At 45.6% G+C, this 26,528-nt stretch overlaps 1 long non-coding RNA gene across 1 annotated transcript; it reads left to right on the forward strand.

Moving 5' to 3' along the window:
• Nucleotides 1-3,713: 3,713 nt before the first annotated feature.
• On the forward strand, nt 3,714-6,722 carry LOC120757731 (uncharacterized). The gene is made up of 3 exons (XR_005702625.2): nt 3,714-3,884; nt 4,817-5,034; nt 5,166-6,722. It is a non-coding gene; the product is annotated as an uncharacterized LOC120757731 (long non-coding RNA).
• Nucleotides 6,723-26,528: the final 19,806 nt, after the last annotated feature.

Below are 26,528 nucleotides of genomic sequence, written 5' to 3' on the forward strand. Positions count from 1 at the left end.
CCAGTCCCTGCCCCTGTTCCAGTCCCTGTCTCTCTCTCTGTCCCAGTCCCTGTCCCTGCCCCAGTCCCTGTCCCTGCCCCAGTCCCTGTCCCTGCCCCAGTCCCTGCCCCAGTCCCTGTCCCTGCCCCAGTCCCTGTCCCTGCCCCAGTCCCCACGCCAGCGCTGCCCGAGGGCACGGCTGCTCGGTCCCGACTGTGCCCCAGCCGGCGGATGAAGCAGAAAAGGAGGCAAAGGGGAACCTGTTTCTGCCTGTGGCACACGGGGAGGGCGAGGGACGGTGTGAGCCCCAGCACTGCGGTGTCCTGAGCAGCCCCACTGCCCCGAGAGCCTGTCAGGCTGCCCGCACTCCCCCCGAGGGGCTGCTCCCGCTTCAGGTACTCCAGGAACAACTTCCTCCCGTCGTGACGTTTAAAAGGTCTCGACGACATTAAATTCCTTCTCATTCCGGCAGCCCCAGCAGCTGTGCCGAGCGCGGCAGCGCGAAGGGGCGTCCCGGGGCGGGCGGCAGAGGGGGCTGGAGACCGGGCTGAGCCCTGTGCACGGGGGCGAGCCCCAGCTGCCGTCTGGGGATGCTCCGGTACGGCCTGGGGATGGTGTCCCTCCTTCCAGGTACCGCCCGGGGATGCTCCCGCACCGCCCAGCCCTGCCAGAGGGCCCCGCCGGGGCGGGCCGGTCCCGCTGCTCCGTGAAAGCCCTCCGGAGGCGGCTCGTCCCGCGGCGCGGCGGGGCCGGGCTGTCCCGGCACAGCCCCCGCCCGCCGCCGGCCCCGCCGCCGCATTCCAAAGGGTCTGCTGCCACCTCGTGGGCCGCGCCGAGCCCCGCACGGCCCCGCGGAACCTCCCTCCGCGCCCGCCCCGCGTCCTCCGTGCGGTACCGCGTCCTCTCCATGTGGTACCGCATCCTCTCCATGCGGTACCGCATCCTCCGTGCGGTACCGCGTCCTCTCCATGTGGTACTGCATCCTCTCCATGTGGTACCGCATCCTCCGTGCGGTACCGCGTCCTCTCCATGTGGTACCGCGTCCTCTCCATGTGGTACCGCATCCTCTCCATGTGGTACCGCATCCTCCCCACGGCACCCGCAGACTCCCGTCTATCCTCCCGCCGCTCCATCCCTCCCACTCCAAAAGAACAAGTTTCTCGTGCGGGAAATTCCTGGCGGAGCAGCCCGGCCCTGAGAGCCTCACGCAGGGCCACTGCACAGACACACGGGAACTCTTGGGCCCTTCCAGGATTTTGTTTTCCACCCGGATAAAATTTGGTGCAGAAGAAATTCACTGAGGCACAACCACTGTGTCCTGTAAAACTGCTGGTGCAGGGGTGGATTAGTATTCTGCCCATTACAGTGACTAAACTAAACCAGCTCACTGTGTCCAGTGTCAAAATACGAAGCTCAAAAGTACTCTACTAATTTGGGGTTCATTTTTTTTCCTCTCCCAGGTATATGAAACACTACTGGAAACACAATGGCTTTGGCTTTGTTTATGGTCAGCGATTTTGTGCTTACGTTAAGGACTTGAATCAATACGTAGATGAAAGAGGCCATTTTTTTCCCCCTCCACAGTCTTAAAATGCACATATTACAATTCATTGTCTCACATAAGATTTTATCAGGCATGTTGTTTCCACTGCACATCCTGACTTAATGCAATGTGGCCTTCAAAAATTAGTCATAATACAGTGCATCAGCCAGGAAGAGACAAACATTTCCATAAACTGCATGTTCCATCAGCGTTCCATTACAACCTATAGGCAGATGGTTTTGTCCAAATTCAGTGGAATCACATGTTTTCCAGATGGCTCCATGTTCATCATGTATTCCCATACAGCTCTGACCGGGACACGGGTCAGACCCAGTCTCAAAGCAGAGGTATATTAGTAACAAATGTGCCACTCTTCCTTCCCACCCCATTTCGGGGTGAGCACACTACAAACCGTTGTCACCCTAAGTACAGGCTCTAGGGTAGTTGAAGATCCAGCAGCTTTCATGTGGATTTGTTGGTTCCTGGCTCCCGTGATTGCGCTCAGGGAAGCTCATGTGCTGCAGGGGCCACGGTCCCCGGAGCGGCCACAGCCTCTCCAGCTCTTGGTGGGATCTCAGAGCCAATGTCCTGTCCCTGTGAAGCCCACCTGGTCACAGGTTCCTCTTTGCTCTGGGGCAGCGCTTTCCATGCGTGGTGCTCAGCTCCTGGGGAGTCTCTGGGCACTCCCCACTCTCCAGCTTTGTCTCCCCATTTTCCAGTGCCCCGTGAGCTGCTCTGCTCATCACGCAGCGCTGCATTCCCCGTTTCCCAAGGAAGCTGGGCTGGGCGGGGCCGGCAGGATGTCCGGGTGATGCAGAGAGGGAATTCGGGGGCAAGCAGGATGTCCGGGTGATGCAGAGAGGGAATTTGGGGGCCCGCAGCTGTGGCCCCCGTGCCCGGACCCCCGGTGCTGTGTTCTGCGGGTCAGCTCCGCTCCTCACCACGGAAATGATTGTCAGTTGATCCTTCCCTACTTCAGCGATGCTGATCAGCTTTTGAACTGCTGCAAATGAGGCCAATCAGCATTACTTTCGTTTCATTACTTCAAGAGCTTACTCATAAATTTCCTCTTATCCTGCTTCCCCTTTGGTCTGGAATTAGCCACAGCACTTGCTATGAGCTGCTGTACCCAGTTCTCTTCCAGTGGAGCCGTTTGATCTTTCCTAGGTTTAGTAATCAACTGGCAAACATACCTTATCTTGTTTGACTTAAAGCAGTACACCTTCTTGCCCATTTTTCTCCACATGGCACGTGTGGTGCTGCTGGGGAAGCAGGGAAGCTGCAGCACCTAACTGACCTCACTGTAACACGGGAGAGAATGAATTGGCAACGAGTCCATAAAATAATTAACAACATCTTTCATTTGGCTGTGTGAATTTTATTACTTGGATGTTAAAGATGGGGAGGATGGATTTCACTGCAGATGAAAGGGTGGTTCCCCCCTGTTACTACCAAGATCAGCTCAGTGCACAGCAGGGATGGGTTTGACAGAAACACGCTTCTGGGGCGAAGGTCAGCATGCTCCTGAAAAGGTACAACTGGAATGTAAAATTCTCACACCATTTTATTGGTGTTGGGGTAAGTTGAAAGGAGGTGTTGGATGGTTCCAGCCACGTTGCTGCCAAAAGTGTACCAAAGAGGACTTGGATGGTTGGTCCAGGGAGCTCCAAAAGCTCTCCCAAGACTACAACAGATGATTAAGACCAGTGTGAGCATAAAAGAGGTCTAGCAAATCAGAAGGCCTTCATATGTGTTTTCCTGTCAAAAGAGAGCAAAAAAAGAACCATTTCCAGAGCTATTTTGCCTCAGTTTTCCTGATACATAAAGTAACCCAGCCTGCTTTCCACAGAGAGTGAGCAGAAACTCTCTTTCTTTTAAACAATTAATTTTTCATAAAATGAAAGCAAAAAAAAAATTATTCGCTTCCATGATGTTAGGATTTCTTCTAAAGGTTTATGAAAAAAAGCGAGCACTGAAACTGCTGAGACGTGTAAAAGGCAGCAGGGTGGATTATCAGTGCAGCTGGGGCTGAGCCCAAGCCTCCCTGGCTGCCACAGGCAAGAGGGTGAGGGAGCCCTTGGGCAGCAGCACTCCCTCCAGCCTCCACCCACCTGTGCTTTTGGGATGGGCCATTTCCTGATGAAACACAAATGGCTCCACCTGTCATAAATAACAGAGTTTGCAGGGGATGCTGAAATTCATGGCCCCTGAAGGAAACCAAAGCCGGGAAAAAGTCCTGTGTTCCTGTGGGCCCTTTTGGGGCTCGAGCTCTTTCTCAGCACCTCTTCGTGTTGCCAGCCTGGCCTTGGAGCAGACCCAAGGTAAATAATTATTGCTTCATGCTGTGCTGACTGCTGCAGAGGTGAGGTGTGACCTCAACTTCCCTCGGTGTGGATCTGCAGGGATCCCCTGGGGCAGGAAAGCAGCAAGTAGGAGCCTGGTGCTCGGCTGTGTGTGAGGGCTGGCTCTGGCTGCATCCTGCAATGGCTGGGAAGCTTCCCATCTTTCTGCTGTTGTAGTGTGGTGGTCTTTGCCAGAAGAAACCCTTTTCGGAGTGATGTGATGTGTGGTGCTGGAGCACAGCTCCCGGGCTCTGGCCGTGCTGCTCTAGACACGTGCTCGAGGGAAGCGGAGTTCTGGTGACTCCCGTTTATCATATATAAAGTGGGGATAATAATAACCTATGTCACAGGGGTGTTGCAAGACTTAATTAATTAGTATTTGCAAAGAGCTTTCAGATAATTGGATTAGAGGTGCTATATTAACACAAACTGTTATTGTTATTATTTATTTATTATGTACTTGTAGAGTTCATCGGCGCGGGATGTTTTTGCTGATGTAGCTTGCAGATGTAAACAGAGGAGATTGCATTGAGTTAAAGGGAGAAAAAGATACAAATTTCTATTCCAGTTCTTGTTTGTGACCTCCTGAGGGCTAACCCATACCCAGAGGCTGAGAAACAGTTACAGGGAAGTTTTGAGCGGTGCCTCCTGCACGGGGATGATGTCCATATTTCTGGAAAATGCCCTAAAAACGGGTGGGAACAAGTTCCACAGTCTAGGAGGCTGTTGTACATGTTTACCTTTCCTTCCCAAGGGCCTTCAGCCCCTGTGTCAGGCAGGGGACGACATGGAAGGAACGTTCCGTGTGGGAATACAAGACCTGTGTCCCCATCCCCACGTGAGATCTGCAGCCCAGCAGCAGCAGGCTGTGGAAATCATGGCACTGCAACACGTGCAGGTTATTGAAGTTGGGTACCCTGGATTCATTTTTAATTTTGGAATACATTTTTAGGGCTCATCTAAAATGGAAAGACATGAGAAGAGCAGACACGGTCAGAAGGGGCAGCGCTGTGGGGATCTGGTGCTCTGGGAATGGTTCCTGCCACGTTGGGTTGTGGCACAACGTGCACCAAATCTGCACTTGTTTCCACAAAATGAAGTTAATGGTGAATATGTAAAATAAGCTTCCTAAAGCTGCAAATGCTTTTCATCTGACTCCAGCTTCTCTAGGTAATTCACCCCTGAGGTGAATACTTGGGTCAGAGTTAAATAGAGCTGCTTTGGGATTTTGTGGGTATGAAAACAGACTAATTTGGTGCATAAGTCATTTTTAGTGCACTAATTTCCTGTTTTCCGTGCAGAAATGGTCCATAAATGGCACAAAAGTCCTGAGGAAACTAAGCCTAAAGCATCTTGTTCACATAGACTGAATGCTGGAGTCTTCCTATTATATGAATATTCTTGATGCTTCGCTTCTTACTAAAGACTAGCAAATCTTTATCAGTTTATAGCTCTGCATAGGTTATTAGTTGTTTCAGGCTTGCACGGCTCTGTTTTTCTTCATTAATATTAGGCTTTTAGCCTTTGAATTTTTTCTTTTTGAAGAGCTCCAAGTCCATGGCTGAAGATCTGAAGTCTTTCTTCATTAAAAAGAGCAACAACAACTACAGTGTGCAAATGAGACATTTAGGGAAACAGAGCAGAAGCAGTTCTATCTGGATTGGGCGGCTCTTCTGCAGCGTCCCCAGGTGCTGCAGCATCTCCCCCTGGGCACCAGCACTGGGTGTCCCCAGCACTGGGTGTCCCCAGCACTGGGTGTCCCCAGCACTGGGTGTCCCCAGCACTGGGTGTCCCCAGCACTGGGTGTCCCCAGCTCTGCAGCAAGGCAAGACTCTGCCTTGCAGTGCACCAAGATCCAGGCCTTGGGTGGAAATGCACCAGCCTAGGTTCAAACCTTCCAAATGACCTTAAAATGAGGGCTTGGTCTGAACCCTGTGGATCAGGATTCCCATTATCTGTGGACACTTCTTGGCTCGAATCAAAACCCAGGAGGGAGAGGCTGTTCTGGGGGAAGGCGCTGAAGACCGGAAAACTTACAGAAACTCTGAAGTGCAACCGAGCCAGTATGAAAAACTTTGGGGTAAAATTTGTTTCAAGTTTCTGGTGAGGCAGCAGCATGGACAAGCCCTTGGCAGAAGCCTGGGTGAGGATTTTGCGAGGTGAGAGAAGCAGCCTCCTTGGAAAGGTTCTGGCTCAGTTTTTGGGTTGCAGCCCCTGCTGCCTGCCATCACTCTGTGCTTTGCCCAGCCCAAAGCTGAGCCTCCAGCCACGCTCCCCAGCAGCATTGACAGAGCCGTGTAGATGGATCCTGGGGGCAGCAGCACCAGCAAGATGCAGGTGTGGAGAGCTTGGGGGCTGGCTCGAGTGGCAGTGAGTCCACAGCAGGCTCAGCGTGCCCAATTTATGGCCATTTACATGTGAAATTGCGCTGATCTAATTTGCATATGCAGTCATAGTAATCGCGGGCCAATTAAACTTGTAGTTCACAAAATCTGGGCCTGAAACCTTTACAATTCTTACAAACATACTAATCTGAGTGTATATATCACTTCATCAAATTCATGAAACCATAAATTGTGCCTGTCTGGCATCACCAGCTGCATGCGGGAGTCGCTGGGGCTGGGCTGAAGGAGCCATCGGCCCCATGCAGCGGCTGGGGAAGATATTTTTAATGAGCTCTTCCCTATTCAAGGATTGAATCAGCGCTGTTAGGATGTCAGGGTAAGATTCATTGCAATATCTGTGGGAGATTTATCTTTATTCTTCCGTTTTTTTAAAAACGTAGTTGTCCTGGAGGAGTTGTTACAATGTCAATAAATGTGTCATCTACATTTGTTAGTGCAAATGCAGTTATAAAATGTCAGAGATTTGTCTCAAGTTTTCTACTTCTACCTTAACATTGAGGAACAGAAGTGGCTTCCAAATGGGCTAGTGGCTGGGTGGGGAGCAAGCCTCTGGCCACCCCAGCCCTGGAGTTCCTGCTTCCCAGATGGGGAATTGGGTTATTTGGGTCCCCAGTCCCAGGATGGGGACAGGGAGAGAGTGTGGAGGTGGCTTCCTTGGGCAAGTGGAGTGGGTTCTGCATTGTCACCCTCCCTGGCACGGCACCACCCTGCTAGCTGCTCCCAGCTGCAAACATCTGTGAGCACCCAGACAGCCACTGACCCCTATGAGAGCAGATGTAAGACATGGAGTCTGTCTTCTCAGCTTCAATCATCCTCCTCCTGCCCCAGTGAGGCACACGCTCAGCACCTTCTGCAGCCTTCCCAGAGGACACCTACTGTGTCTCCACTTACCCCTTTGTGCAGTTCAGCTTCTCAGGCGCATCCTGCTAATTTAGCAGAGCATCTCCGAATAGTTGGTGTTGGAGCAGGGCTTTATCATAGCCAGATGCTGTTGATGACTTGAGGTTTGGCTTTTGTTCAGTGGGAAGAGCTCTAGCTATTGAAGCACTAAGTCTGGGGCTGGCTATTGCGGAGCCAGATGGTTTCGTTCCAAATGTTTAAATTCTATAAATCTTTAATCTATAAATTCTGTTGTCACTATGGAAATGATAGGTTAAATTTTGCAATCCTTGTAGATAGTTACCCTCTGAGTAGATATCATCAAAGATTAAAAAGTCATTATTTCTTGGCTTTTTATATATTTTTCCTTCTTTGTCATTTTTGTATAAGTTCCTACAGGGGAAAAAATTATTCCAAGTTCTGAGTTGAAGAACATCAGAAATCAGCTTCTCTGAACTGAATTTGAAAAGATTTTTTTTCCAATGCATCGCTCTTCTTTAGTCTAGATGCAATGTTGAAGGCCTCAGTGTATTTGTGAATATTTTTACTATTCATATTCCAGCCAACTGCAGATTTTATTCTCTCGATGATATTTTACACCTTTTGCAGGAAAGCCGTTACTCATTTCATTTTCACCCTTGCATTTTTGGTTTTAGGCCTGTGAGCAGCACTGTTTTTCTTCCCCTTAAATGTCGGTAGGCTCTGGTGGTGCCGCTCGTGGCCTGTGGCAGGCTGCTGAGGCTGAGGGGCACCACGCTGTGCCTGTCTGGCAGCAGCAGCACTTCTGCAGAACAACGTGGCTTCAAAACCTTGGAGAAGTCCTGTCTCTGCTGGGACCCTCCGTGCTGAGGGGTGGGGGTGGCTGCTCCGGGGGCTGGGCTGGGCTGGGCTGTGCGTCCTGCTGAAGGACTGAGCTGCACTGAGCCAACCTTGGGATGCGCAGTGTGCATATGGGGGCTTGTGGCTTTCCCTGCCAGGGCTGCACTGCCCAGCCTGCTTGGTTTCACCTGGGCCACGTCAGGGAGCGCCTGGTGCCTTGCAAGGCACGGGACAGCCCCGCTGTGTAGCAGCTTGTACCACAGGCTGCGGGATTGCTGCTCCGGCTGAACAGCAATGAGCCAGCAAACCTGACGCTTTTTAAAGCAATCCCCTGGTCATGCATGGGATTTAATTTTATACCTGATCAGCTATGGATTTGGGAGATGAAACACATCTTCTTGGAAAGAGAAACAGCTGCTGGTGGAGCTAGGTGAATTTGCAGGTCTGACCTAGGGGCTCAGTTAAGGAAAGAAAGATATTTAGCCTGCTCCAGCCCCAATGTCCCAATGTCAAACCACATTTCTATGTGCCCCTGAACTATCTCCTGCTCAGTGACTGCTGCAGGCAGTGTGAGCCTGATCAGCTCCTCAGGGACCTAACACAGGGCTCCAAAACGTGGGAGTGAAACAAAACAGACTACTCAGGGTCTGAGCCTGAGAACTTACCTGCAGTCACAAAACCAGTCTGGGCTCACCGCATGGTTGCCTTGCTGTAAGCAGGGATGTGCCCATCCCTCCCAAGCACGCTGCCAGGGCAGAGCCCAGCCCTGCTCCCTGCCCACGCTGCCTGCCCAGGTGGGACTGAGCAGGGAGAGGAAAACCTGCCCACTTTAACCCCAGTCAGCACCCCCAAAGCAGCAGCCTGCAATGAGCTCTCGGTGTTTTGCTCCAGCATAACTTTAAAGTTGTTAGGGACGAAGCTTTCAATGTATTTGCCTGAGTTTATGCAAATGTATTAAAATGAATGCAAATTGCAATCTATTGATTTTTTTAAAATGATATTGGCAGGCATGAATGAGGCAGAAACACACCGCACTGATTTTTCACTATCTTGCATCTTTTCAAGCACTTTACTCTTGTGCACAGTGAACAGAAGTGTCTGAAACTCTGTTTTATGCTCGCTTTGTAGAGGCCAGAAAGCTGAACACACAGTGGAGGGAAGCTGAGCCCAAAACCATTAACCATTTTGAAACTGAAAAGGATTACTGTCACCAGATCCGTGTATCAGTGAACAGAAACCACATGCGGAGGGGAGCGCCTTGTGCTCGATGTGTGAGAGAAGCAGAGAGCTGTAACTCGTATGTGCTGGGGAAAAGTCCCAGGAAGGGAAAGGCCGGGGGAGGTCTCAGCAGAGGTGCTTGGGACCGGCACTGGGCAGCCCTTGAGGGGGGCAGAGGTGGGGAGAGCCGTGCTGGGAACCCCAGGAGCGCTGCAGGGGGGTGGTGGTGACGGTGCTGCTGTGGAGAAGAGGCGCTGAGGGATGGCAGCCTGCCTGTCCTCGGGGCAGGGCATGGACCTGCAGCTGAGCTGCCCAAAACCGGGGCTGGGCACTTGAACCACACAGACAGTGGTGGGGGAGCTCTGGGGTGCAGGGTGTGTGCCCCCCAAAGCTCTGCTGCTCCTCGGCTCGTGCAGAGTGAGAGATGTGGCCCCGGCCCCCAGCTGCAGCTTGTACTGAGTGACTTAGTGGTTTATTTTTGAATTCCTTTTTAGTTTACAATAACTGGCCTGAACCTTTGGGTTCTGCATGTCCTATCCAAGTTGTTGTTTTGAAGTCTTTCTTATAGAGTAATAGTGTCTATCAATACCACATGGCTTTTATTTATGTGAGTTTGTTACAGGATACACAAAAAAAGGTGACTCTTGATCTAGTGTGCAGGACAAGCAGGTTGGGAAGGTGCTGGTGGGGCAGTGATTGCTGCCATGACTTAGCTGTGTGCTGAAGGACATCAGGCCTGTGCTCTGCTGGTGTGGCTGTACATGGGAACATGCTTTAAGACTTTCATAATTCAATTTCAGTTTCTTTGTTTGTTTGAAGAATGGTCTCCTGTGTTTTCTTTATAAGGTGGAAGGCAGTTTCCTTGCAGATGGTTTGAAGACGAGGGCTGGAAGGCTTGGGGACATACAGAGCAACCCAGGCTCTTGTCAGAATTTTTTTGGCAGCTCCAGTGAGAGAGGCCAGGCAAGTCTGGGTGATGCCTGGCAGAGGCTGTACAGCAAAACACAACTGAATTGATTTGGGGGCTAATGCTGCGCCCAGCGACAGAGCTTGACATTGGAGGGACTCAGCTCTTGGTGACATTCCTGTTGTTATGTGGTGCCCCTCACCTTGACACTGCTGTCCAGCTTCATCTGGTGTGGCTGGGTCAGATGTCTGGTGATGGCTGCGTGGTGACCTGTGCAAGTGTTGCAATTTCAGTGCGTTCCTGGAAATGTGCATGAATATCTCCAATTACAACTTGAATTTGTTGTGGTGGGTGGTGGTTTGTGTGTTTTGGTTTTGTTTGTTGGTTTTTCTTTTTGGAAGTCCTCATTGCAACGCTGCAGGGGGAATGGGTACAGAGGTCAAACCTCTTTCATCTGAATAATTTCCTTTCAACATCAGGGCACTGCAGGAAGGGTTTCATCCTGCACAGGCTCCCGTCCAAGAGTTTTTCATCATCACTAAACTTTTGTGACAAGCTGAACTCAAACATTGTTGGGGGAAAAAGCATAGGAGATGTGTTTGGTGTCCTTGGTATTGTAAATAATTGCTGGACACGATGGAAGTAATGTGATGAAGAAGAATTGATGACCTCTATCAGAAATGCTAATGAAACATTTCTGTTAGAATATAATTACATGGTCATGTTTGTATGGCTTTTCATAGGAAAATATTTCATATTAATTGGCTACAGTGCAAACCTTAGGATAGAAAATGGCTCCTTGTGTCTGGTTCTATATAGAAATCAAAGACGTAGAGCAAATTCGTTGCTAACCTGCAGCTTATATAATATTGCATTTATTGGGGAGTCTTAAATCCTAAACCTGCTGTTATATACTCATTTATGGAGCAAACACCTAATGCTCTTCTATTGGTTTAATGTACTATTTGCTTAATGGACCGTTGACATAATCATTTGATATAGATTCCAGTCATACTATGTTACCAAGCCATGCTATATTAATATAGCCACATATTAATGGGGAGGGCAAGCATGTTATATTGTTATCCATGACCAATTTGTCTCTGGCCATCTTAGGGACACAATTCTCTAGGCGTTAGTCTTTATGGACCTGATTTTAAGAAGTTTGAGCATTCTTAGTTTCCACTGAAGTGAATTGTGTTTCCTGATGGATCCATATTTCCAGGTCACTCAAAGTCCCCTAATATAACCTCTGAGCATGTCACTGTAACTGTACATTTCCACTTGCAGCTGGGGATTTTTAAGTTCCTTCACTGTTAATGGTTTTCTTCCAGTTTTACTCAATGGATAATCAAATAATGCTTTTCTTCCCCTTTTTATCTTTCTTCTTGATCAATCAAAAGATGTCTATAAGGTCAGAAGGGACTGTTTATGTCAGGAAAGCATGCGCTGCTCCAGGCTGAGGACAAAGTGGCTGGAAAGCTGCCTGTGGAAGAAGACCTTGGGGTGCAGGTTGGCAGCAGCTGAACCTGAGCCAGGTGTGCCCAGGTGGGCACACAGCCAGTGGCACCTGGCCTGCAACAGGGTGGCCAGCAGGACAGAGCAGTGATTGTCCCCCTGAGCACAAGCATTATGAGGAGCAGCTGGGGGGGTTCAAAGAGAAAAGGAATCTTGGGGGGAACCTTATTGCTCTCTCCATCTCCCTGACAGGAGGGTGCAGCCAGATGGGGGTTAGGCTCTGCTCCCAGGGAACAAGAGAAACAACAAGAGGAAATGGCCTCAGGTTGCACCAGGATAGCTTTAGACTGGATATTGGGAAAGACTTCTTCACTGAAAGGGTGGTCAGGCACTGGACCAGGCTGCCCAGGGCAGTGGGGCAGTTGCCACCCCTGGGTGGGTGCAAAAGATGTGTAGATGTGGCACTAAGGGACGTGGTTTAGTCCCTTATTAGTGCTGGGTTAACAGTTGGACTCAATATTAAAGGTCCCTTCTAACCTCAATAATTGTATGACTCAGTGATTAATATAGATACATTCAGTTGCTCACAAATAGGATTATTGTGCTACAGTTATGATAGCTAGTGTAGAGTTGTACAGCAGCAAATGCGATCTCTTCTGTCTTTCACCCCCCTCATGCTCAGATTATTAATAGCAATATGAAAATACGAGGGACCATGCAGATTCTGCTCTTTGTGGGGTGCCTGCAAAATTAAGTGATCATTATAAATAGGAGGCAAAATTGGCATTTTATCTGTCTCATACGCTGTAATTAAGTAGCTGATTTCTTCCTGATGTGGTAGCAATAGTGGCTATGGAGAGAAGGAGAAAGGGTAATAGTTTTTCCAGTCATTTCTGTGAGGTGCCTTATACAGGAAAATAAAGATGTAATGCACAGGTGACAAGGGAACAGAAGAGTCAGTGATAAAAGGACTAAAATAAGAGGTTTGATTTGCACAGATGGAAAAGGATGTAGAAATGTTTGAGTGGACAAAAACGGGGTGGAACAGTCTGGGTTCCTGGAGCACTGGAGGCAGCGTGTATGAGCCAGAGGGAGGACAGTGCTGGAGGGGAGAAGCAATGATGCATGAGGAGTTCATCCAACTGTTTGGGAGTAGGTAGTTTTAATATTCTGGACTGGTTTTAACATCAAAATCAAAATTAAAAAGAAAAAAAAAAGAACAGACTTCTTGAAGAAAAGCAGGAAAATTTTCTTGGCTCTTGCTTAACAGCTACCGGAGAAAGCACCAGCCTGCCCATCTCACCTGCTCTGATGGTGATGCTTACAGGGAGCACACAGACTGCTCTGTGCAGCAGTCCCACCCGTGGAGTGATGAGAGGCACCTCCTGTGAGTGCTTCCTGCAGTGTGAAGGCTGTGCTCTGTTCCCTGCTAAAATCCTGGCTGTTTTCCTTAGGGTATCATGGGGACTTGTAGGAGCATCTTTAGGAGACACTCTGCTAAGCATCTTCAGTTGTGCACTTGGGCAATGTCATGTGTGTATGTACATATTTCACGATCGCTAATTCAGAGAGTGCTATTCATGCTGTGCACTGGATAATGTAAAATCATGTAGAAAGTGTAATATGGGAGAAGATAATTAAAACGATACGATGTGGCTGCACCAAATAACTTAATTGAGGTCTTGAAGGAAACCAGTTTTTTGTTTTCCCAGTTTTTAGCTTTTCATATTTGTTCCTTTTTGTAGCGCTGCCATTTTCTTAATGTTGGTGTTTGTAAATAACTTTCAAAGCTCCTTAGATGGAGGAAGTTTCCCCTCCCTTCCTTTCCAAGTTGTTCTGTGTACATAACGTTGGAGGAAAACGTGTCAAGCAGGATCTCAGGGCCTGAAAGAGGTGAAGCTGCTGCAGCTTCATGCTCATGTCCAACCAGCAGCAAGGCTGAAGATATATTTACAGCAGGCAAATGCACGTACCACAAAGAGATATATAGCTAGGTGTGTGTATATACACACACAGCTGGGGATGCAGAGCAGACAAGTACAGAGTGCTCACACAAATGCACACACCACTGAAAACTCCATCCCGTTCTCTTCTCTGGTTGTGTAATATTCTATACCCTGTACATAATAAAAAAGTCTTAGAGAGGCACACGGTGCCGTGCTCAGACACCCAGCCTGGCTGGAGCCTTGCCTGCCACGCTCCTCCTGCGCCGCTCTGGGTTCCTGCTGGGCTGCTGGGTCTGTGATGGGCTGATGTCCTGCAGAGCTGCTGCTGCAGAGGGAGCCCAGGCACCCTCGGTGGCTAGCAGGAGTCACTGGGGGCTGCCCATGGCCGTGGTGCTCCCTTCTCAGGGCTGGCTGGGGCTGCCTGTCCCCTGGCGTTCCCCCTCCTGCTCCCCAGCGTGGGTGGAATGTCCTCTCTTCTCCCTGACCCCTCTGGTGGGTCTCACCCGGACTCCTCACTCGAGAGACCTGCTGTGGGGTGCAGCAAAGACAGCCCACGGCTCTCTCCAAAAAGGCCCTGCAGAGTTTGGGGGAGGAATAAGGATGTACAGGAATTATCCCGCTCGAACTTGGACAAGTGGCAGCCATATGTGGAAGCGAACAAAGTTTTACTGCTTCTCTAAAAGAGGTGGTTTTAAAAGCTTTATTTTCTTGCCAGTTGGCGAAGAAGAGAGCAAGGAACAATAGATTCAAGCTGAAATAATTTGCATTTATGATGAAGACAAGGAATATCTACCTTGCATTTTCCTAAAAAAGAAAAATTAAACCCCATTTTTAATTAACTGATAAACTATTAATCAAATTTTTGCAATGTTAGGTGACACATTATTCATTTAGATAGAATGACTGTGAACTTAAACTAATCACATCTGATTTGCCCACATATGCTTGATTGAAATACATTTTAACTAGCATATACAAAGAGAAAAATCTTGGATTTCTTACCTAATCTTCAGAGTATACTGCTGAGTTAATAAGGGCAGTTTTTTTTAAATGAGACCACCATTTCTTAATCTGCATATCAAAATCAAGAGCAACTTAATTGCAAAACACATATTCCTGAAATCTAATCATTATACTGCTTTAGGGTATTTTATTGAAGCATGTTAAATTATGGACAGAATATTAATGATGAAGCTAATCAAACCCAATTAGTCACTTCTAACAATAGTCACATAAATATACAAGTCAGGTACTAAAGTACTGTAGGTACGGTTTTAAGGTTTGTTTTTTTTTTTAATATAAAATTTATGTGGTATATATGAATTATATACTTGTTATTTTTAATCTAAAAATCTAGGACAAGTCGTTTCAAAGAAAATGTGATATGCCAGAAGACAATGGGACTTGTCCCTTACCATTCGAACAGACAGTGCTGATTTCTGAATATCTAAACGTTGCTCTGACACGAGGCTGATGGGCACACGGTTAATGGGACAGAGGGGTGGATCCCTGGGCTCCCAAATGTGGGAAGTCGGACGTGCACGTGCAGGTTTCTCTCCTCTCGTGTTGTGATTGCCACGGCTGCACAAACTCGGCTGTGTGCTCGGTCTGGGCTCAGGCTGCACGCTGCAACATTTGCATATGCTGCTACAAATAATTGTAGTATATAATAATTACAGATGTATTGTGTCTGCATCAAAAATCAGCCCAGTGCAGCATCTTGTAGAGATTTAAGCATAGTGCTTATCTTCACGCCGATTCGTTTGTGTGTACTTTGATATCGATATTTTGGGTGGGTTTCAGTTTGTTTCAGCCTCCCACTTGCTAATTATGAGAGGGCAGCTGTCATCTTCCTTTAGGTCTATCTATTCCATCAGAATATTCACACAATGCAGGGGTCACAGATGACCTTCTACTGACGTATCTTTTGAAATATGATGTGTTTTGAAAATCCTTTTAAATTGCAACTCTTACAGTTTCCATAATTATTCAGGTCACATAAAAGAATGACTTAGCATATTTATAACCCCTCTTTGCGCTTTCAGATTTAAGGACATGTATTTTCTAATTTGTAATCATCTAATTTTAAAAAGGGGTATCCATAAATAATAGGTATGGTTTGAGTGCCAGACAGGGAAGCCCTGACAGGATTTGCGATGCCATCGGTGCCAGTGGCTGTGCTGCGTCAGGGCACTGAGCAGTTTTCCTCCCACAAGCCATGATTACCAGCGGCTCAGGCACGGCCCTGTGCAGGGCTGGCCAGTGCACTGGGGAAAAGGGCACTGGGGAGCCTCTCCTGCCAGATTTCATGGAAATGGGTCTCCGGTGATGAGCAAGGAGAGCTGCTGCCAAGGGCAGCGCAGCAGGAAGGGACAGCAAGGCTTTCACAGGGAGCTGCCGGGTATAGCTCCAGGGGCTGGGCCACACTGGGCACCAGCAAGGGCGGGGATGGGTCTGTGTCCCATCACAGGAGCAGGTTGCTGTGGAGGAGCCAGCTGGCACACACCTGGCTGTGGGCAGGTCTGTGCAGCTGTGCCACCCCGACGGCGCCCAGAGGGGTGCCTGAGGCACAGCCCCTGGGGGACGCTGCATGGGCCACCAGAGGTGAAACTGGCTTTTCCACACTGACTCCTTCTTTAGTAACGAGATCGTACACAGGTGCTCATGCTAGAACCCAACCAGAGCATGCTGGTTCCTGTGCTCAGAAGAGAGCTCTGTGTCAGAGGCCTGGGCAGGCCCTCCAGAAGGTGCCGGGAGGGGAGCAGCCCCTGTCCGTCGATGACTGCGCTGGCAGCAGTCAGCACCAGCCCTCGCACACCGTCTGTAATGACACCGGGATCTGCAAAGGGTTTTCTCAAATCAGTGTAAGATTGGTTGAAATCTACTTTTATGGAAAGAAAATACTTCCGTGAAATAAAAGCTGCTGTTAAAAGTAGCACTGGAGCTTTGGCTTCAGACAAGATTTACTTTTTACTTGCCATGCGTGTCCGAATTGGTTTGTCATAAATAGTGCTCATGTCCACAAAAACAAGCTGAGGGACCAAGGGCCATCTGAGCTGATACATGCTTATGTGCTTTTTAATGCGAGCATACAGCTTTTTCCAAAAGGAAGCAAAAGCTTCTGGCAAGTTTGAAAAGAGAGATGACTGATACTGTATTGTAAATAGGGAAATTAAGGCTTTCCCTACTCCTTCATAAACTCTTCTGGAAAGCTGCCTATGCTCTAAAGGCCGCAGGCTGTTTTATTCTATCTTTCATTATAAAAAGAAGATTGAGAAGTGACTCAATTATAATGTATAAGCACCTTCATGGGAAGAAAGTACAGGATACCAGGGAGCTTTTTCAGATAGCAGGGAAATGTGTGGGAAGAACCAATGTCTGTAAACTGAAGTGGAAACTGGAAATAAAGCTGCTGTTTCAAAGTGTCGGCTGGAACTCTGCTGGGTTTCATGATGGGTTCTGCCTGCCTCGGTGGCCTTCAGACTATCACAAGATGTGTCTGAACAGTATCATTTAGTTATGTAAAAGCTGTTAATCAAAGTCTAAAGTGTTAAACTTAATGTAAAGCTATTTTGGTGGTCTAGGAGTTTTTGCTGTGCAGGTTGGGGTATCTGATCCAATAATCCCATCTTGCCTTGACATAACCAGACCTAGCCATTATACCTCCTTGTCCATCATAATTGAACTTCAACAAATATTTGTTGCTGTCTTACAAGTGCAAGAGTTAATTACTGGTCCCTTGTTTTTTCTCACATTTCAGTTGCATTACAAACCATCATCCCAACCAAAAGAACATTTGCAAGTAAAGAATCCAGTATTTACCTCCTCTCATTCACATATCTGCTTGCTCCTATTATTGCTGTATTAAGAGTTAGTTCTCTCCAAGGGCTGAGTTTGTGCAATACTCCAAGTGCACGGCAGCTGTGTGTGCTTGGTGGTGGCTGCCTTCAGCCTGGCCCGTGCCCAGGGGACAGGGACTGTCTGTGCAAGCCCTCGGACAAGGGCATGCCTGTCTCCCACAGACGGCTGAGTGTCTGGGGGTGCTGAACACGTGGCAGGGAGAAAATCAGTTCACAGTGTATGGAATCTGAGGGAAGACCTACTCCAACCATAGCTTACTGGAGTGTTTTATAAGAATAAATGGGAAACTGCAAATTAGTTAAAGCTTATCAGCTGGGTGGTTATTACATCATGCCTCCAGTGAAAAAAAAAAGCAAAAATCCTCTGCTCCAGCTAAACTACTTCAGCATGGTTCGAGTATAGCTTCACTCCCATTGTGTGACTCTTTGGACCCAGCAAGCTGCATATAGTGGTATTTTAATTCATCAGTGTTTCAAAAGAACATTAAAATTTAACAAGTACATTTAACTAAAAAATCTATATCTAAATAGCATGGAGGTAGTGATAAAAAGGAGGTAATTCAGGCCAAGATATTGCATTAACTTCCCCGTGAAAAGACCTTTCAGACAGTGTGGAGCCAGGTTGAAGTCACTGAACTAATGCCAGTTTCTTTCCTCAGAGCCCAAGGAGCCTGTGTGTCAGTTTAGAGGGTTGTCAGAGCATTCTCTTTGACTTTAATATATGGGTGTTTTTGGATTTTTTTGAGAGAATTTTAAAAATACCCAAACAAAAAAACATACACACACACACACAAAAAAAAAAAAAAAAAAAAAAAAAAAAAAAAAAAAAAAAAAGCCCCCAATTTTTAGGTTGGTGTTGTGTTGTTTTTTTTTTTTTTTTTTTTTTTTCCCTAGTGCTACAAAACTATTTTGCTTACCAGAACCATCCTTCTGGAAAGCTTTCTTCCCCAACAGATTCACTGAAACAAGGCAAGAGCATGGCCAACCCCTGTATTATTCCAACTTTACCAGTGACTGTATTAAGATTAGTTTCTCTCTCTGTAATAACTGAATTTTATTTCTCTTAGTTGAGGCATAAGTTCTGATACAGTAGAAGAAATGTTAATTCCATATGACTTTGCATGATTCCTGAAACAGTCTACTGCAACAACATGGACAAAGTCTGTCCTTTGCTACCTTCTTCCTACCTCATGCTGAAACACCTCCTGAAGTGCTAAAGGAACAAAGCCCAGACCCCTCGAATTCATTCAATCATGGATGAAATTAAAGTACTTACACAATATTGTAGAGTACTCTGCAAATACTGAGTCACCACAGTAAGTTGTCAGTTCTCCTATAAAAATTACTGAAAATCATTATTGTGTGATTTATTTCCCTGGCAGTTTATCTAAAAATAAAAATCGGACCCAGATTTCCTCAAAGCCTCTAAGTCTCAGCTGTTTCAAAACTGAAAGTTAATAGTGAAAGCTGCTGCCTGACAGTTTTAAATCCCTTTTCCTATGTGAACTGGGGGTTTGTGGCATTAGGAGCTCTCAGGGTTGCAGGAGGGGTGGGGAGCCGTGAGCGTGGCAATGTGCACAGAGCGTTCCTCCCCAGCAGTTCTACACCGTGTGCTTCCCCTTTCATCTCAGGACAGCATGGCAGAATTGCAGGTTGAGGTGTTGTGGAGCAAGTCGTCTTCTGTGAGTCTCCTGCTTGGCCTCTGGAGGACAGGAGGTTAATGGGGAAGCTTGGCTGTAAAGAAAGGCTGGAGAAGGTTTGTTGTTGCTCGTTGTGCTGCTGTTTATTACAGATGTGTGATGAATGACACTTCCTCTTTCTGAGAGCTGGGAGTTGACAGATGTTTGCACCCAAGTTTCCAGGCTCTATAGGTCACAGCAGAGCTGGTTGGGCTGTAAAAGTTTGTGTGTGCTCTCTTTTGGGGACATATGGGTTAACACAGTCTCAGAATAAAAGCCTGACTCTATTCAAAAGAGTGGCAAAACTCCCATTCACTCTGGATTGTCAAAATGATCTGTAGAGCCCCCTAAGATTTGTGTTCTGTTAATAATTATTACTTGTACATAAAAGTAAACTTCTATATTTAAAACTTATAACTTGGCAACCGTGGAATGCACATGTCTATAATGAATAACCATATGAATCTATTACTTCAGCTCTCTTCCATTCTCATCCTTTTCTGTATTTTACCTATTCATCTGTCCAAATTTCAGACTGTAAGGTCTTCTGGGCAGAGACCATTATTTCTGCTGGCAAAGTGGCTCTGTGTCAAGAAAGGCAAGTATTTTAAATCAAGGGAAACAAATGTTCCTGCATTTGACAGTTTCTGAACGTGAATGCAAGTGATCAGGCATGCGTGTCTAGAGATGTGCTTTCTACATACACATATTGTTTCCTTTTAAAGACATCTGCATCTACTGAATTCAGTCCAGAATTTGGCCTAGAAGTTTACCATTATTATGCCTCAATTCAGCAAAGCGTGACTGTAGGGAGACTTAAAATTAAGTATACATGTAAGTGCTTTGTTGGATGGAGGCCTCTAAGATTTTGTGCATTTATGCTCTTGTAATTTTAAAATGAAACATATTATTCAAAGTCTTCAGTTCTTTATGCTGTCACTTCCTCACTTATTTTGATTTATTATATATGTATGCATGTCTCTTAAATTCTAGATGCTTTTGAAAACAAATAAATTCAAAATGCATTGAAATCAAATGTAAAAGTAGTATCTGCTCTTAACTGAGCTACAATAATGTCTTTGGTTCACCAGCATCACTTTTGTGCCTTAGCAGCAACTTCCCTAACAAGTCTGTCATGTCAAACACTTGCTTTTTAGCCAAGACCAAACCCTGCACCCCAAAGTGCAGGGGTCTTCATGGACAAGTAGCACTAACATCTTTGTTCCCAGAACGGCAAATGCTGCATCTTCTCTTCACTGAGCTGCCACCCTCTTGCTGAGGGGGTGTTGAAAAGTGCTGCCCTTCCAGTCCTGCCACCATGGGTGAGGATGTTTTGGACTTGCTTTTGGGCCAGCTATAATTGTCCATGCAAATTTTAAACCACAGGGGTGCCACTCAAGGATGGCTGTGAGCTGTTGCTGTGGGAGAATGGACCTGGTTTGCATGGAGATGAAAACAGAAATGAGGTGAGATGGGTAAGCAGGACCTTCCTTGCATTTGGATCCCAATAAACGTGAGTCAACAGACACCAGTTAAGGCTCTTCATGTAAATTGATATGGAGTTCAGCTCAGGTTATTAAAACCCTTTGAATGTCTCCAAAAGTATTCGTCAATGAGGTCAATTGCATTTGATATGCCAAAGGATGTGGAAAACCCCACTTTTCTTTAGCACAGGACTCTAGCAAATCCTGATTTGCTCTGTTTTATAAAATTGGTATTGTTTGTACATGTGTCCTGGAAACACAGACTGCATCTTTTGGAAGCATTCCCCTCTTTGGGGCTCATTCTTGCTTGCCTTAAGTGTTGAGATCATCTTACTGATGTTTGCTTAAATATTTGTAGTTTACATCACTTCACTTCAGAAAATACGTACCTAAAGTCTTTTATTCTTTTTTCTATCCCTAGAAAATGATCACAAACATTCGTGGAAATCTTCAGGAGTCGAAAAATATGAAGACAACTGGCTTTGTTGCATTTCTTTTGCTAAAAATGCTCTGTGAGTTCAACAAGAAGTGGAGTCGCACCACTGGGCCTGCAGACTCCATTTGAAGTGCCACCTGCAGTGGTGGTTTATGAAATGAGGTTTGCTCTCCTAGAAGTTATAATGAGACCACCCAGCCCCGATTGCATATGCCATGGATTAGAATTCAGATGGTAGTAATTTCTCACTATTACCAAGGCCAGATTTGATCTGGTTATGCAAAAAAGAGTTCCAATCATGCTCTGACTCTCCCCAGTCTACAGCTTCCAGAGAAACTCTTTCTTAGGCAAGCAATGAATTTTCCTCTCTTGAGGAGAGTCTGGGATCGGGAAGTTGCTTTCCCTGAAGCCACAAGGACCGTGTCCATAATTGGGATTACAGGCTTAAGAAAGGGCTTGCAGGAATGAATTGTAGGTACAAATTGTAATACGCTTTTGGTTTGCAGCAGCAGAAGTACAGGATCGTGGTTTCTGGCTTCTTTCAGTTTGTCATATTCTCATCCCAGTTGTTTTGGTAAAAATCAATGTAATGCACAATAGCATTTGTGACTTTACTGAGAAGAATTAAACAGAATTGGAAGGATATCTGTGAACCAAAGATGCCTTTAGCAACAAAATGCAGTGCCTTAAAGTAGAAAAAATGCCGAGAAACAAAACAAAAGGTGAAATGAAAGAGAAGTTGAATGATAGGGAAACAGGTTTAAGCTTGTCAGGGAAATGCCCTGTTTTAATATGAGTACATTTGTTAAAGTGTATAAATAAATATATGTAAATATATGTAAATAGTTCCCTGAAGTGAATAAGAAATTACAATTAAAAGGATAGACAAAGTTATTAATTGAAAGTAATGATAAACCCAACCTTTGTAGTTACAAGCTTTACTCAGTCACAGAAACTCAGGTAAAAAAACTGAGAAGCAGTTTAGGGCTTCTGTGCTGGCTTGCTACATTGTAGAGACAAGAATGCAATTATTTGGAGAAATGCCCCTTGATCACTTGGAAAGAAGGCAGTGGGAACGCCCACTTAGCAGGTACCCCTCCTACAAACTGGAAACCAGAGGAAGAGTTTTCTGAGACATTAACAGCATAAACTGACTGCCTCTGCTACAGCAAAAAAATAATGGTGTATAACCTGCCCTTGATCAATAATGGGCAGAAAAACATACCCAGTAAAGAGTATTTAACAAGGCCATTTCTGGTTGAGAATTCTCTCTGGCTGTGGCCCAGCTGGCTCGTGCTGGACCTGATGCAAGGCCTGTTTTAAACACACTGTTGTGAGCCAAGGTTTTAGCTTGCAAAAGTGCAGGCTTTGCTTTCGCACAAACTTTGTGCTACCAGCTTTGGTTTGTATGTGCTTTTTTGACAGTTGCTACACTAGAGAGAGTTGGTGACCCAAATATCAGAAAAGACATTGTGCATTTGTGATGTGGGAGACCTCTAAATCTGCCCTTTGAGTCTGTGCAAGGGCTACTCTTATGCTGCCACCCTCATCACCACCGCAGCACAAGGGAGCAAATAGTCTGGGAGAAAGAAAGACATCCTGAATATCACAATCTTCTTCTTAATGGAAATGTGCATTTGGTACTGTCTGTTTACCAAGCTAAAAGAATAGATTTCATAGTATCCCTCATATGAACCTCAGAACTGGATTCTCCTTTCACTAATGCAGGTATAAATCATCACTCAAGTCAACAGAGTTATTTCAGCTTTAATTCTGGGACATATGAGAGGAGATTGAGGCCCTTAAGGCATTTGGTATCTAGGCTATCTTTACTGATACACTGCCATGATCAGAAAGCTCTCCTCCTTTACAGGGAAAAGATGAGGGAAAAAGGCAAAGTGACACTAATCTTTTCCGAGCCAGGCTTTCCTCTTGGGTGTGACTACATGCAGAAAAGCAGGGATTTCCAGGTGATACTAATCAAAGATGGCAGAAGCAACTACAAAGCATACAAATAAAGCATCCAAGTTTCATGTATCAAACCAACCATGACAGTACTCACAGAACAGCAGCTAGACTACAGTCAGCTGTGCTGCTGCGAGGGGCCCAGAACTTCACTGCATGATAGTAACATGAAAGCAAGCTATGTTGTTATTACTAGCAAACACATAATAATGTTAAAGCATAATGCACACTAATAGTTGGTTATCCTGCCTTATGTATATTTTACATAGATGCCTTTTTTATCAGGAAAAATGAAATTTCTACAGATGGTCTCACCAGACAGGTTACAGTCTGCCCCAGCTTTTTTTTTTTAGCTGCTCCTAGATGTGTGTGGTTAATGTGTATGTGTGTCTGCATAGGTATGGGCTATTTCTGACTATTTTCTGTATCCTCACTGAATCCAATACACAGATCCAGACGCCTCTTCATCACTACCAGTGTGGAAAAAAAATTACACTGTATTGCTGGACTTTAAGGTCCAGTAGCTTCAACCAGAAAATCAGGCCCCTGGTTCTCCCTGCAGAGACAAAGGAACATCAACCTACTTAATACTCAACCCTTCTAAAAACTGAACCTGAGGGAACATCAGTTGAGTGGTTCTCAGATACCAGAATGTTAAATATGGGAGAGTCGTGTGGATGAATAGCAAGGGTGAGGCTAAGTTGGTGACACAGAGCACATAAATATTTAGCTGTCACCTAGTGCCCCTAAACTTACATTTCAAGCATGAGTTAAGGTATTTCAGTATGTAACAAAAAAAAAAGAGTAGCATGTTGGCATCATCCCTGAAGCCTCTCACCTTTCTCTAATGAGAAAAGACAGGAGAGAGGAACATGCTAATGTCAGTACCATGATGTTTCAGAACAACAACCATATAAAAACCTTATTTGTTCTATATCTGGACAATGAAAGGTGTCTAGCAGTTTGACTCCATTGTCATTATCTGAACAAAAAACACTGACTGTTTCAGGCTGATTAAACTGAGGGAGGTGCAGGTTTTGACTATGGTTCTGCAAGCATTGAAGAGCTTCACTCCTCCAAGCAGCTCTGGTGGAACTAGGTTACTTTCCTGATTTACCAAAGAAGGGGGACTCATGGCCATTAATTTTTTTCCAACAGGAAGGCCTGAAAGGACTTATCTGCAGCATAAAGAACATTCATTAGAAAAGTTAATAGTGGTTTTATTCAGAATAAAACTTTTGGATAGAAAAAATAATCAATTATTGTTGGCAGAGTGGAGACAGTTATTCTTAAATATTTTCTGGGGCACTTATCCTCCTGGCAAATCACAGCAACAAGGAAAGGCTTCTTATCTTTCACAGGAATTTAAGAATCACTAGAAGTTCACAATAAGCCTGCAGGGTGGGTGTTGCAGCCAGAATTATATATACAATTCTAAGATGGACTTGGTCTTATGGTATTTTGATTATGAGTTAGCTTTAACTAAAGGATACTACTTTGGGTTTTTTTTCCATTAGTTCTAGCATGTGCTTTTCATGACAGAAGACAGAGTATGAAATTTCCCTAAAGCAGATCAGGGAGCCTGCTCATGGCCTATGGAGTTCATTCACTATTCCTCTTCTCAGACTGTCTCCATGTGCTGACAACAGAGGCAGTCACGTCTCTGACCACATGGGTCACATCTTGTTTTCCAAAGATGCATTCCTCTCATGGGAGCTCTGTCTCAGGATAACTTTCTCTCCCACTTGATAATGACGAGCTCCTCCTTGTTGCTTTTCTCTTGTACCCAGTGTCCAGCCAATCCCCACACAACTGTTGTTCTTAGCCCCACTCTGCATGTATTTGCACACGTGTCAGTTCCAAGATTCTTAACCCTCTTGTCTTTATCCAGAACTTTTTGTTGCAATACCTGTTTTTAGATCTAAGCCTCTGGTTTTGCGAAACAGAGGGGTCATAGATTCAGCTTTGTTTCTCTCTGCAGAAAGACTGGCTGGAGCATTTTCTCCCATGCCTCCTCTTTTGTCCTCTCCTTGTTTTCCTCTTCCCGTGTGACTGCTGTCTTTGCAGAGTGGTGGTGAATGACTTTGAATGAGTATGGGAGAAGGCACAGACTTCTTTGCCAAGGGAGAATGTCTTTGAGCCAATGCCCTGGTACGAGGTTTTCTGCTGCAAACTTAATTTGACCTCTCCAAGACCTTGCTTCTAATGCACTGCTCTCACAGGTACTGCTGACCTGTTCATGTCAAAACTGAAAACATGACACTGATTTCTCATTCTAAAAGTTCATCCAATCTGACCAGCCTGAGGTTTGGAAGAAGCTCTGCCAGCATCCCTGTCTTCAGCTCCAGTATGGGCATGTCTGCTGAGCACTAAGCAAGCCGCTTGGAAGAAAACATGTAAGCTTTGCTTATTTGCCTTTCCCTCAATTACAGAAAGTCCTCCATAATTTTCTCCAAGGTTTTATGAAAATCATCTGGTAAGGCATCTAAAGATTTAACGTTGTAAACAAGCAAACAGAAATCTGCAGTGTAGAAGGCCAAATTGCAATATGATTTATTTTATAATCCATCGAGTTTTACTGGTGACAATGGTTCTGTAAAGGTTATAAGTGCAAAAGAATGTGAGAAAGGCTTCATGCTCATCTTTGGCAAATGCTGTATCCCATCTGTTTGTCACTATTAGAACATTTCTTCACTGGCAGATAAAAACAAATTGTACAAAAGGATGCCATAAACTATTCCATACTATCATCAGTACAACCAAACGCAAGCAGTCGTTACTGTGATAATGATGTAGCCTCTCACTTTGGAACTGTCAGAGGCGGTCAACCCAACACATTCAGTGACTAAATGGTGTACTCAAGGCACAGGAAATGGTGAAATCTTTGGAAGAGGAACCAAGAGAAATGATTGCATGTCTTTACATTCTCTTTAGAAAGTAGTGTCTTGTGATACAGAATTCCAATGTTGTGGCTCCTCTTGTTACTTAAGGGTTTTTTATGTCAGGCAAAAATTTTAAATCTCAAATAAGGTACTGTATCTTTATACTATATATGTGTTTTATCTTCCAATCTAGTTGAGATGAAGTGGAATCAACCAGAACATTTAAAAATGACCTGTATTTGTGGTATCTCCTCTGCAAGCCCCGAAGTGAAGTTACGAAGAGGTTCTGAGTAGGCTTAAAGGGAGTTCCTTATCATGGGTATTTAGAAGGACTGCAAGATTTGTATAACCTATTTAAATGAGATATCCTTTCACTGGTGGGCTGTTTTCTGATGACAATATATAGATGTCCCTTGTCCACTTAAAGGATCCAGAATCCCTCTCTCAGTGACAAATATGCGCCAGAGATTTTAGTTAACTTTCAATTATTCTTGAAGATTATGGATGTAGTTATTTCAAAAACCAAACTACCTAGCTGCAGTCGCAAATTTTTATTTGCAGTATTGGAAGCTGTATTAAAGTCTGGCTAAAAGCTAACTTCCAGCTTGAGTAACTATGCTTTGAAAATTGTTTCTAAATTCCTCATCTGTAGAGCTTTAACAAGCTCTTCATGGGGGATGGGAACATGGATTTACAAAAGTGCACAGCAAATACCGCGTCATGTGT

Source organism: Hirundo rustica, chromosome 11 (genome assembly GCF_015227805.2).
Source record: "Hirundo rustica isolate bHirRus1 chromosome 11, bHirRus1.pri.v3, whole genome shotgun sequence".
Classification (NCBI taxonomy): domain Eukaryota; kingdom Metazoa; phylum Chordata; class Aves; order Passeriformes; family Hirundinidae; genus Hirundo; species Hirundo rustica.